Source organism: Somniosus microcephalus, unplaced genomic scaffold (genome assembly GCF_052327205.1).
Source record: "Somniosus microcephalus isolate GS21.2 unplaced genomic scaffold, FLI_Smic_1.0 unresolved_chr2, whole genome shotgun sequence".
Taxonomy (NCBI): Eukaryota; Metazoa; Chordata; class Chondrichthyes; order Squaliformes; family Somniosidae; genus Somniosus; species Somniosus microcephalus.
Window position 1 is genome coordinate 88,171,905 of NW_028225180.1, and position 12,712 is coordinate 88,184,616.

Sequence of the window (12,712 nt, forward strand, 5' to 3'; positions counted from 1 at the left end):
GGGATTAGACTGTGTGAGATATTGAAGGATGTGGGGAGTGAGGGGAGAGTGGGATTAGAGTGGGTGGTGTATTAAATGGTGCGGGGAGTGAGGGGAGAGTAGGATTAGACTGGGTGTGATATTAAATGGTATGGGGAGTGAGGGGGAGAGTGGGATTAGACTGGGTGGGATGTTAAATGGTATGGGGAGTGAGGGGGAGAGTGGGATTAGACTGGGTGGTATATTAAAGTGTACGGGGAGTGAGGGGGAGAGTGGGTTTAGACTGGGTGGGATATTAAAGTGTACGGGGAGTGAGGGGTGAGTGGGATTAGACTGGGTGGGATATTAAAGGGTCCGGGGAGTGAGGGAGATTGGCATTAGACTGGGTGGGATAAGTAAGTGTACGGGAAGTGAGGGGAGAGTTGGGTTAGAGTGTATGGGATATTAAATTGTTCGGGGATTGGGGGATAGTGGGATTAGACTGGGTGGGATAATAAAGGATACGGTGAGTGAGGGGGAGAGTGGGATTAGACTGGGTGGGATATTAAAGGGTACGGGGAGTGAGGGGGGAGTGTGCGATTAGACTGGGTGGGATATTAAAATGTGTGTGGAGTGATGGGGAGAGTGGGATTGGACTGGGTGGGATATTCAAGGGTGTGGGGAGTTAGTGGGAGAGTGGGATTAGACTGGGTTGGATATTAAAGGGTGCGGGGTGTGTGGGGGATAGTGGGATTAGGCTGGGTGGGATATTAAAGGATGCGGGGAGTGAGGGGGAGAGTGGGATTAGACTGGGTGTGATATTAAAGGGTGCGGGGTGTGTGTGGGGGAGAGTGGGATTAGACTGGGTTGGATATTAAAGGGTGCGGGGTGTGTGGGGGAGAGTGGGATCAGACAGGGTGGGATATTAAAGGGTCCGGGGAGTGAGGGAGTGTGGTATTAGACTGGGTGGGATATTAAAGGGTGCGGGGAGTGAGGGGGAGAGTAGGATTAGACTGGGTGGGATATTAAAGGGTATGGGGCGTGAGGGGGAGGGTGCGATTAGACTGGGTGGGATATTAAAGGGTACGGGGAATGAGGGAGATTGGGATTAGACTGGGTGGGATATTAAAGGGTGAGCGGAGTGATGGGGAGAGTGGGATTAGACTGGGTGGGATATTAAATGGTACGGGGAGTGAGGGGGAGAGTGGGTTTTGACTGGGTGGGATATTAAACGATGTGGGGAATGAGGGGGAGAGTGGCATTAGACTGGATGGGATATTAAAGGGTTCGGGGAGTGAGCGGGAGAGTGGGATTAGACTGGGTGGGATATTAAAGGTGCGGGGAGTGAGGGGGAGAGTGGGATTAGACTGGGTGTGATATTAAAGCTGCGGGGAGTGAGGGGAAGGGTGGGAATAGACTGGGTGGGATATTGAAGGGTATGGGGACTGAGGGGGAGAGTGGGATTATACTGGGTGGGATATGAAAGTGTGCGGGGACTGAGGGGGAGAGTGGGATTAGACTGGGTGGGATATTAAAGTGTGTGGGGAGTGATGGGGAGAGTGGGATTAGACTGGGTGGGATATTAAAGGGTACGGGGAGTGAGGCGGAGAGTGGGATTAGAATGGGTGGGGTATTAAATGGGCGGGGAGTGAGAGGGAGAGTTGGATTAGATTGGGTGGGATATTAAAGGTGCGGGGAGTGAGGGGAAGTGTGGGATTAGACTGGGTGGGATATTAAAGGGTGCGGGGAGTGAGGGGGAGAGTGGGATTAGACTGGGTGGGATATTAAAGTGTGCGGGGAGTGAGGGGGAGAGTGGAATTAGACTGGGTGTGATATTATATGTGCCGGGAGTGAGTGGAAGGGTGGGATTAGACTGGGTGGGATATTAACATGTTATGGGAGTGAGGGGAGAGTGGGATTAGACTGTGTGGGATATTGAAGGATGTGGGGGCTGATGGGGAGAGTGGGATTAGACTGGCTGGGATATTAAAGGGTACGGGGAGTGAGGCGGAGAGTGGGATTAGACTGGGTGGGATATAAAGTGCGGGGAGTGAGGGGGAGAGTGGGATTACACTGGGTGGGATATTAAAGTGTGTGGGGAGTGAGGGGGAGAGTGGGATTAGACAGGGTGTGATATTATATGTGCCGGGAGTGAGTGGAAGGGTGGGATTAGACTGGGTGGGATATTGTAGTGTTATGGCAGTGAGGGGAGAGTGGGATTAGACTGTGTGGGATATTGAAGGATGTGGGGAGTGAGGGGAGAGTGGGATTAGAGTGGGTGGTGTATTAAATGGTGCGGGGAGTGAGGGGAGAGTGGGATTAGACTGGGTGGGACATTAAAGGTTTCGGGGAGTGAGGGGGTGAGTGGGATTAGACTGGCTGGGATTTTAAAGGGTATGGGGAGTGAGGGGGAGAGTGGGATTAGACTGGGTGGGATATTAAAGGGTACGGGGAGTGAGGGGGAGAGTGGGATCAGACTGGGTGGGATATTAAAGGGTGAGCGGCGTGATGGGGAGAGTCGGATTAGACTGGGTGGGATATTAAATGGTACGGGGAGTGAGGGGGAGAGTGGGATTAGACTGGGTGGGATATTAAAGGGTGCGGGAGTCAGGGGAAGGGTGGGATTAGATTGGGTGGGCTATCAAAGGGTGCAGGGAGTGAGGGGAAGGGTGGGATTAGACTGGGTGAGATATTAAAGGGTGCAGGGAGTGAGGGGAAGGGTGGGATTAGACTGGGTGCCCTATTAAAATGTGCGGGGAGTGAGTGGAAGGATGGGATTAGACTGGGTGGGATATTAAAGGGTGCGAGGAGTGAGGGGGAGAGTAGGATTAGACTGGGTGGGATATTAAAGGGTACGGGGAGTGAGGGGGAGTGTGGGATTAGACTGGGTGGGATATTAAATGGTACGGGGAGTGAGGGGGAGAGTGGGATTAGACTGGGTGGGATATTAAATGGTACGGGGAGTGCGGGGGAGTGTGGGATTAGACTGGGTCGGATATTAAATGGTACGGGGAGTGAGGGGGAGAGTGGGATTAGACTGGGTGGGATATTAAATGGTACGGGGAGTGAGGGGGAGTGTGGGATTAGACTGGGTGGGATATTAAATGGTACGGGGAGTGAGGGGGAGAGTGGGTATAGACTGGGTGGGATATTAAAGGATGTGGGGAGTGAGGGGGAGAGTGGGAATAGACTGGGTGGGATATTAAATGGTTCGGGGAGAGAGCGGGAGAGTGGGATTAGACTGGGTGGGATATTAAATGTTTGGGGAGTGAGGGGGAGAGTGGGATTCGACTGGGTGTGATATTAAAGGTGCGGAGAGTGAGGGGAAGGGTGGGATTAGACTGGGTGGGATATTAAAGGGTACGGGGAGTGAGGGGAGAGTGGGATTAGACTGGGTGGGATATTAAAGTGTGCGGGGAGTGAGGGGAGATTGGGATTAGACTGGTTGTGATATTATCGGTGTGGGGAGTGAGGGGGAGAGTGGGATTAGACTGGGTGGGATATTAAAGGATACGGGGAGTGAGGGGATGGGTGGGATTAGACTGGGTGGGATATTAAATGGTACGGGGAGTGAGAGCAGTGGTGGGATTAGAATGGGTGGGATACTAAAGGGTACGGGGAGTGAGGGGGAGAGTGGGATTAGACTGGGTGGGATATTAAAGGGTACGGGGAGTGAGGGGGAGAGTGGGATTAGACTGGGCGGGATATTAAAGGGTGCGGGGAGTGAGTGGGAGAGTGGGATTAGACTGGGTGGAATGTTAAAGGGTGTGGGGAGTGAGGGGGAGAGTGGGATTAGACTGGGCGGGATATTAAAGGGTACGGGGAGTGAGGCGGAGAGTGCGATTAGAATGGGTGGGATCTTAAAGGTGCGGGGAGTGAGGGGGAGAGTTGGATTAGATTGGCTGTGATATTAAAGGTGCGGGGAGTGAGGGGGAGAGTGGGATTCGACTGGGTGGGATATTAAAGTGTGCGGGGAGTGAGGGGGAGAGTGGGATTAGACTGGGTGTGATATTATATGTGCCGGCAGTGAGTGGATGGGTGGGATTAGACTGGGTGGGATATTAAAGTGTTATGGGAGTGAGGGGAGAGTGGGATTAGACTGTGTGGGATATTGAAGGATGTGGGGAGTGAGGGGGAGAGTGGAATTAGTGTGGGTGGGATATTAAATGGTGCGGGGAGTGAGGGGAGAGTGGGATTAGACTGGGTGGGACATTAAATGTTTCGGGGAGTGAGGGGGAGGGTGGGATTAGACTGTGTGTGAGATTAAAGGGTGCGGGGAGTGAGGGGGAGAGTGGGATTAGACTGGGTGTGATATTAAATGGTAAGGGGAGTGAGGGGGAGAATTGAATTAGACTGGATGGGATATTAAAGGGTACGGGGAGTGAGGGGAGAGTGCGATTTGTCTGGGTGGGATATTAAAGGTTGCGGGGAGTGAGGGGGAGTTTGGGATTAGACTGGGTGGGATATTAACGGGTGCGGGGAGTGAGGGGGAGAGTGGGATTAGACGGGGTGGGATAATAAAGGGTACGGGGAGTGAGGGGGAGAGTGGGATTAGATTGGGTGGGATATTAAAGGGTGTGGGGAGTGAGGGTGAGAGTGGGATTAGACTGGGTGGGATACTAAAGGGATCGGGGAGTGAGGGGGAGAGTGGGATTAGACTGGGTGGGATATTAATGGGTGCGGGAAGTGAGGGGGAGTGTGGGATTAGACTGGGTGGGATATTAATGGGTGCGGGGAGTGAGGGGGAGAGTGGGATTAGACTGGGTGGGATACTAAAGGGTACGGGGAGTGAGGGGGAAAGTGGGATTAGACTCGGTGGGATATTAAAGGGTGCGGGGAGTGAGGGGGAGAGTGGGATTAGACTGGGTGGGATATTAAAGGGTGCAGGGAGTGAGGGGGAGAGTGGGATTAGACTGGGTGGGATATTAAAGGGTGCGGGAAGTGATGGGGAGAGTGGGATTTGACTGGTTGGATAGTAAATGATACGGTGAGTGAGGGGGAGAGTGGGATTAGACTGGGTGGGATATTGTAGTGTTATGGGAGTGAGGGGAGAGTGGGATTAGACTGTGTGGGATATTGAAGGATGTGGGGAGTGAGGGGGGAGAGTTGGATTAGATTGGGTGTGTTATTAAAGGTGCGGGGAGTGAGGGGAAGGGTGGGATTAGACTGGGTGGGATATTAAAGGGTATGGGGAGTGAGGGGGAGAGTGGGATTACACTGGGTGGGATATTAAAGTGTGTGGGGAGTGAGGGGGAGAGTGGGATTAGACTGGGTGTGATATTATATGTGCCGGGAGTGAGTGGAAGGCTGGGATTAGACTGGGTGGGATATAGTAGTGTTATGGGAGTGAGGGGAGAGTGGGATTAGACTGTGTGGGATATTGAAGGATGTGGGGAGTGAGGGGAGAGTGGGATTAGAGTGGGTGGTGTATTAAATGGTGCGGGGAGTGAGGGGAGAGTGGGATTAGACTGGGTGGGACATTAAAGGTTTCGGGGAGTGACGGGGTGAGAGGGATTAGACTGGCTGGGATTTTAAAGGGTATGGGGAGTGAGGGGGAGAGTGGGATTAGACTGGGTGGGATATTAAAGGGTACGGGGAGTGAGGGGGAGAGTGGGATTTGACTGGGTGGGATATTAAAAGGTGAGCGGCGTGATGGGGAGAGTCGGATTAGACTGGGTGGGATATTAAATGCTACGGGGAGTGACGGGGAGAGTGGGATTAGACTGGCTGGGATATTAAAGGGTACGGGGAGTGAGGGGGAGAGTGGGTTCAGACTGGGTGGGATATTAAAGGATGTGGGGAGTGAGGGGAAAGTGGGATTAGACTGGGTGGGATTTTAAAGGGTGCGGGGAGTGAGGGGACGAGTGGGATTAGACTGGGTGGGATATTAAAGGGTACGGGGAGTGAGAGGAGTGTGGGATGAGACTGGGTGGGATATTAAAGGGTGCGGGGAGTGAGGGGGATAGTGGGATTAGACTGGGTGGGATATTAAAGGGTGCGGGGAGTGAGGGGGAGAGTAGGATTAGACTGGGTGGGATATTAAAGGGTATGGGGCGTGAGGGGGAGGGTGCGATTAGACTGGGTGGGATATTAAAGGGTACGGGGAGTGAGGGGGAGAGTAGGATTAGACTGGGTGGGATATTAAAGGGTATGGGGTGTGAGGGGGAGGGTGCGATTAGACTGGGTGGGATATTAAAGGGTGCGGGGAGTGAGGGGGAGAGTAGGATTAGACTGGGTGGGATTTTAAAGGGTGCGGGGAGTGAGGGGACGAGTGGGATTAGACTGGGTGGGATATTAAAGGGTACGGGGAGTGAGGGGAGTGTGGGATGAGACTGGGTGGGATATTAAAGGGTGCGGGGAGTGAGGGGGATAGTGGGATTAGACTGGGTGGGATATTAAAGGGTGTGGGGAGTGAGGGGGAGAATGGGATTAAATTGTGTGGGATATTGAAGGGTACGGGAAGTGAGGGGGAGAGTGGGATTAGACTGGGTGGGATATTAAAGGGTGCGGGGAGTGAGGCGGAGAGGGGGATTAGACTGGGTGAGATATTAAAGGGTGCGGGAGTCAGGGGAAGGGTGGGATTAGATTGGGTGGGCTACCAAAGGGTGCGGGGAGTGAGGGGAATGGTGGGATTACACTGGGTGAGATATTAAAGGGTGCAGGGAGTGAGGGGAAGGGTGGGATTAGACTGGGTGGGCTATTAAAAGGTGCAGGGAGTGAGTGGAAGGATGGGATTAGACTGGGTGGGATATTAAAGGGTATGGGGTGTGAGGGGGAGAGTAGGATTAGACTGGGTGGGATATTAAATGGTACGGGGAGTGAGGGGGAGTGTGGGATTAGACTGGGTGGGATATTAAATGGTACGGGGAGTGAGGGGGAGAGTGGAATTAGACTGGGTGGGATATTAAATGGTACGGGGAGTGAGGGGGAGTGTGGGATTAGACTTGGTGGGATATTAAATGGTACGGGGAGTGAGGGGGAGAGTGGGTATAGACTGGGTGGGATATTAATGGATGTGGGGAGTGAGGGGGAGAGTGGGAATAGACTGGGTGGGATATTAAAGGGTTCGGGGAGAGAGCGGGCGAGTGGGATTAGACTGGGTGGGATATTAAAGGTGTGGGGAGCGAGGGGGAGAGTGGGATTAGACTGGGTGTGGTATTAAAGGTGCGGAGAGTGAGGGGAAGTGTGGGATTAGACTGGGTGGGATATTAAAGGGTACGGGGAGTGAGGGGGAGAGTGGGATTAGACTGGGTGGGATATTAAAGTGTGCGGGGAGTGGGGGGAGATTGGGATTAGACTGGATGTGATATTATAGGTGCGGGGAGTGGGGGGAAGGGTGGGATTAGACTGGGTGGGATATTAAAGGGAACGGGGAGTGAGGCGGAGAGTGCGATTAGAATGGGTGGGATATTAAATGTGCGGGGAGTGAGGGGGAGAGTTGGATTAGATTGGCTGTGATATTAAAGGTGCGGGGAGTGAGGGGAAGGGTGGGATTAGACTGGGTGGGATGTTAAAGGGTACGGGGAGTGAGGGGGAGAGTGGGATTAGACTGCGTGGGGTATTAAAGTGTGCGGGGAGTGAGGGGGAGAGTGGGATTAGACTGGGTGTGATATTATATCTGCCGGCAGTGAGTGGATGGGTGGGATTAGACTGGGTGGGATATTAAAGTGTTATGGGAGTGAGGGGAGAGTGGGATTAGACTGTGTGGGATATTGAAGGATGTGGGGAGTGAGGGGGAGAGTGGAATTAGAGTGGGTGGGATATTAAATGGTGCGGGGAGTGAGGGGAGAGTGGGATTAGACTGGGTGGGACATTAAAGGTTTCGGGGAGTGAGGGGGAGGGTGGGATTAGATTGTGTGTGAGATTAAAGGGTGCGGGGAGTGAGGGGGAGAGTGGGATTAGACTGGCTGTGATATTAAATGGTACGGGGAGTGAGGGGGAGAATGGGATTAGACTGGATGGGATATTAAAGGGTATGGGGAGTGAGGGGAGTGTGGGATTTGTCTGGGTGGGATATTAAAGGGTGCGGGGAGTGAGGGGGAGTTTGGGAATAGACTGGGTGGGATATTAATGGGTGCAGGGAGTGAGGGGGAGAGTGTGATTAGATTGGGTGGGATATTAATGGGTGCGGGAAGTGAGGGAGAGAGTGGGATTAGACTGGGTGGGATAATAAAGGGTACGGGGAGTGAGGGGGAGAGTGGGATTAGACTCGGTGGGATATTAAAGGGTGCGGGGAGTGAGGGGGAGAGTGGGATTAGACGGGGTGGGATATTAATGGGTGCGGGAAGTGAGGGAGAGAGTGGGATTAGACTGGGTGGGATATTAATGGGTGCGGGGAGTGAGGGGGAGAGTGGGATTAGACTGGGTGGGATATTAAGGGGTGCAGGGAGTGAGGGGGAGAGTGGGATTAGACTGGGTGGGATATTAAAGGGTGCAGGGAGTGAGGGGGAGAGTGGGATTAGACTCGGTGGGATATTAAAGGGTGCGGGGAGTGAGGGGGAGAGTGGGATTAGACTGGGTGGGATATTAAAGGGTGCAGGGAGTGAGGGGGAGAGTGGGATTAGACTGGGTGGGATATTAAAGGGTGCGGGGAGTGATGGGGAGAGTGGGATTAGACTGGTTGGATAGTAAATGATACGGTGAGTGAGGGGGAGAGTGAGATTAGACTGGGTGGGATATTGTAGTGTTATGGGAGTGAGGGGAGAGTGGGATTAGACTGTGTGGGATATTGAAGGATGTGGGGAGTGAGGGGAAGAGTTGGATTAGATTGGGTGTGATATTAAAGGTGCGGGGAGTGAGGGGAAGGGTGGGATGAGACTGGGTGGGATATTAAAGTGTGTGGGGAGTGAGGGGGAGAGTGGGATTAGACTGGGTTTGATATTATATGTGCCGGGAGTGAGTGGAAGGGTGGGATTAGACTGGGTGGGATATTGTAGTGTTATGGGAGTGAGGGGAGAGTGGGATTAGACTGTGTGGGATATTGAAGGATGTGGGGAGTGAGGGGAGAGTGGGATTAGAGTGGGTGGTGTATTAAATGGTGCGGGGAGTGAGGGGAGAGTGGGATTAGACTGGGTGGGACATTAAAGGTTTCGGGGAGTGAGGGGGTGAGTGGGATTAGACTGGCTGGGATTTTAAAGGGTATGGGGAGTGAGGGGGAGAGTGGGATTAGACTGGGTGGGATATTAAAGGGTACGGGGAGTGAGGGGGAGAGTGGGATTTGACTGGGTGGGATATTAAAGGGTGAGCGGCGTGATGGGGAGAGTCGGATTAGACTGGGTGGGATATTAAATGCTACGGGGAGTGACGGGGAGAGTGGGATTAGACTGGCTGGGATATTAAAGGGTACGGGGAGTGAGGGGGAGAGTGGGTTCAGACTGGCTGGGATATTAAAGGATGTGGGGAGTGAGGGGAAAGTGGGATTAGACTGGGTGGGATTTTAAAGGGTGCGGGGAGTGAGGGGACGAGTGGGATTAGACTGGGTGGGATATTAAAGGGTACGGGGAGTGAGGGGAGTGTGGGATGAGACTGGGTGGGATATTAAAGGGTGCGGGGAGTGAGAGGGATAGTGGGATTAGACTGGGTGGGATATTAAAGGGTGTGGGGAGTGAGGGGGAGAGTGGGATTAAACTGTGTGGGATATTGAAGGGTACGGGAAGTGAGGGGGAGAGTGGGATTAGACTGGGTGGGATATTAAAGGGTGTGGGGAGTGAGGCGGAGAGGGGGATTAGACTGGGTGAGATATTAAAGGGTGCGGGAGTCAGGGGAAGGGTGGGATTAGATTGGGTGGGCTACCAAAGGGTGCGGGGAGTGAGGGGAAGGGTGGGATTACACTGGGTGAGATATTAAAGGGTGCAGGGAGTGAGGGGAAGGGTGGGATTAGACTGGGTGGGCTATTAAAATGTGCGGGGAGTGAGTGGAAGGATGGGATTAGACTGGGTGGGATATTAAAGGGTATGGGGTGTGAGGGGGAGAGTGGCATTAGACTGGGTGGGATATTAAATGGTACGGGGAGTGAGGGGGAGTGTGGGATTAGACTGGGTGGGATATTAAATGGTACGGGGAGTGAGGGGGAGAGTGGGATTAGACTGGGTGGGATATTAAATGGTACGGGGAGTGAGGGGGAGTGTGGGATTAGACTGGGTGGGATATTAAATGGTACGGGGAGTGAGGGGGAGAGTGGGTATAGACTGGGTGGGATATTAAAGGATGTGGGGAGTGAGGGGGAGAGTGGGAATAGACTGGGTGGGATATTAAAGGGTTCGGGGAGAGAGCGGGAGAGTGGGATTAGACTGGGTGGGATATTAAAGGTGTGGGGAGCGAGGGGGAGAGTGGGATTAGACTGGGTGTGGTATTAAAGGTGCGGAGAGTGAGGGGAAGTGTGGGATTAGACTGGGTGGGATATTAAAGGGTACGGGGAGTGAGGGGGAGAGTGGGATTAGACTGGGTGGGATATTAAAGTGTGCGGGGAGTGAGGGGAGATTGGGATTAGACTGGGTGTGATATTATAGGTGCGGGGAGTGGGGGGAAGGGTGGGATTAGACTGGGTGGGATATTAAAGGGTACGGGGAGTGAGGCGGAGAGTGCGATTAGAATGGGTGGGATATTAAAGGTGCGGGGAGTGAGGGGGAGAGTTGGATTAGATTGGCTGTGATATGAAAGGTGCGGGGAGTGAGGGGAAGGGTGGGATTAGACTGGGTGGGATGTTAAAGGGTACGGGGAGTGAGGGGGAGAGTGGGATTAGACTGCGTGGGGTATTAAAGTGTTATGGGAGTGAGGGGAGAGTGGGATTAGACTGTGTGGGATATTGAAGGATGTGGGGAGTGAGGGGGAGAGTGGAATTAGAGTGGGTGGGATATTAAATGGTGTGGGGAGTGAGGGGAGAGTGGGATTAGACTGGGTGGGACATTAATGGTTTCGGGCAGTGAGGGGGAGGGTGGGATTAGACTGTGTGTGAGATTAAAGGGTGCGGGGAGTGAGGGGGAGAGTGGGATTAGACTGGGTGTGATATTAAATGGTACGGGGAGTGAGGGGGAGAATGGGATTAGACTGGATGGGATATTAAAGGGTACGGGGAGTGAGGGGAGAGTGGGATTTGTCTGGGTGGGATATTAAAGGGTGCGGGGAGTGAGGGGGAGTTTGGGATTAGACTGGGTGGGATATTAACGGGTGCGGGGAGTGAGGGGGAGAGTGGGATTAGACGGGGTGGGATAATAAATGGTACGGGGAGTGAGGGGGAGAGTGGGATTAGACTCGGTGGGATATTAAAGGGTACGGGGAGTGAGGGGGAGAGTGGGATTAGATTGGATGGGATATTAAATGGTGTGGGGAGTGAGGGTGAGAGTGGGATTAGACTGGGTGGGATATTAAAGGGATCGGGGAGTGAGGGGGAGAGTGGGATTAGACTGGGTGGGATATTAATGGGTGCGGGGAGTGAGGGGGAGAGTGGGATTAGACTGGGTGGGATATTAATGGGTGCGGGGAGTGAGGGGGAGAGTGGGATTAGACTGGGTGGGATATTAAAGGGTACGGGGAGTGAGGGGGAGAGTGGGATTAGACTCGGTGGGATATTAAAGGTTGCGGGGAGTGAGGGGGAGAGTGGGATTAGACTGGGTGGGGTTTTAAAGGGTGCAGGGAGTGAGGGGGAGAGTGGGATTAGACTGGGTGGGATATTAAAGGGTGCGGGGAGTGATGGGGAGAGTGGGATTAGACTGGTTGGATAGTAAATGATACGGGGAGTGAGGGGGAGAGTGGGATTAGACTGGGTGGGATATTGTAGTGTTATGGGAGTGAGGGGAGAGTGGGATTAGACTGTGTGGGATATTGAAGGATGTGGGGAGTGAGGGGAGAGTGGGATTAGAGTGGATGGTGTATTAAATGGTGCGGGGAGTGAGGGGAGAGTGGGATTAGACTGGGTGTGATATTAAATGGTATGGGGAGTGAGGGGGAGAGTGGGATTATACTGGGTGGGATATTAAATGGTATGGGGAGTGAGGGAGAGAGTGGGATTAGACTGGGTGGGATATTAAAGTGTACGGGGAGTGAGGGGTGAGTGGGATTAGACTGGGTGGGATATTAAAGGGTCCGGGGAGTGAGGGAGAGTGGTATTAGACTGGGTGGGATAAGTAAGTGTACGGGAAGTGAGGGGAGAGTTGGGTTAGAGTGTATGGGATATTAAATTGTTCGGGGATTGGGGGATAGAGGGATTAGACTGGGTGGGATAATAAAGGATACGGTGAGTGAGGGGGAGAGTGGGATTAGGCTGGGTGGGATATTAAAGGGTACGGGGAGTGAGGGGGAGTGTGGGATTAGACTGGGTGGGATATTAAAATGTGTGTGGAGTGATGGGGAGAGTGGGATTGGACTGGGTGGGATATTCAAGGGTGTGGGGAGTTAGTGGGAGAGTGGGATTAGACTGGGTTGGATATTAAAGGGTGCGGGGTGTGTGGGGGAGAGTGGGATTAGACTGGGTGGGATATTAAAGGATGCGGGGAGTGAGGGGGAGAGTGGGATTAGACTGGGTGTGATATTAAAGGGTGCGGGGTGTGTGGGGGAGAGTGGGATTAGACTGGGTTGGATATTAAAGGGTGCGGGGTGTGTGGGGGAGAGTGGGATCAGACAGGGTGGGATATTAAAGGGTCCGGGGAGTGAGGGAGTGTGGTATTAGACTGGGTGGGATATTAAAGGGTGCGGGGAGTGAGGGGGAGAGTAGGATTAGACTGGGTGGGATATTAAAGGGTATGGGGTGTGAGGGGGA